The 469-nt window shown below is 55.9% G+C and overlaps 1 non-coding gene across 1 annotated transcript; it reads left to right on the top strand.

Annotated features, from left to right (window-relative positions):
• LOC143432279 (5.8S ribosomal RNA) lies at nucleotides 1-155 on the top strand. The gene has a single exon (XR_013102931.1). It is a non-coding gene; the product is annotated as a 5.8S ribosomal RNA (ribosomal RNA).
• Nucleotides 156-469: the final 314 nt, after the last annotated feature.

Below are 469 nucleotides of genomic sequence, written 5' to 3'. Positions count from 1 at the left end.
TACCCTGAACGGTGGATCACTTGGCTCGTGGGTCGATGAAGAACGCAGCTAATTGCGCGTCAACGTGTGAACTGCAGGACACATGAACATCGACATTTCGAACGCACATTGCGGTCCACGGATACAATTCCTGGACCACGCCTAGCTGAGGGTCGTTCACGTAACCAGAATACTGCTTGCGTTGCGTTTCGTCGAATCTTTCTTTCCCTACGGTGCTCGAATCTGCCCGCCGTCGTTCATTCTCGAATTAAATTACGAACGTTTCTGAGTTCGGGCGGCACCGAGAAAGGGAGGAAGAGGAGCGATACGCGACGTACGAGCGATCGTTGGACGTTCGTCCGAGTCGTCTGTGGCCGTGCCGAGGCAATCCGCGATTGGCAACGTGTGTGTGCGCGTGCGGCGTGCGTAAACGCGTTCACGGAACTCGACGGTGCGTCGATCACGAACTCGCGTGAGTTCTTCGTGGCGT

This window comes from Xylocopa sonorina, unplaced genomic scaffold (assembly GCF_050948175.1).
Source record: "Xylocopa sonorina isolate GNS202 unplaced genomic scaffold, iyXylSono1_principal scaffold0079, whole genome shotgun sequence".
Lineage (NCBI taxonomy): Eukaryota > Metazoa > Arthropoda > Insecta > Hymenoptera > Apidae > Xylocopa > Xylocopa sonorina.
The sequence above is the reverse complement of the archived record's forward strand: the minus strand, read 5'-3'. Positions and strand labels throughout refer to the sequence as shown.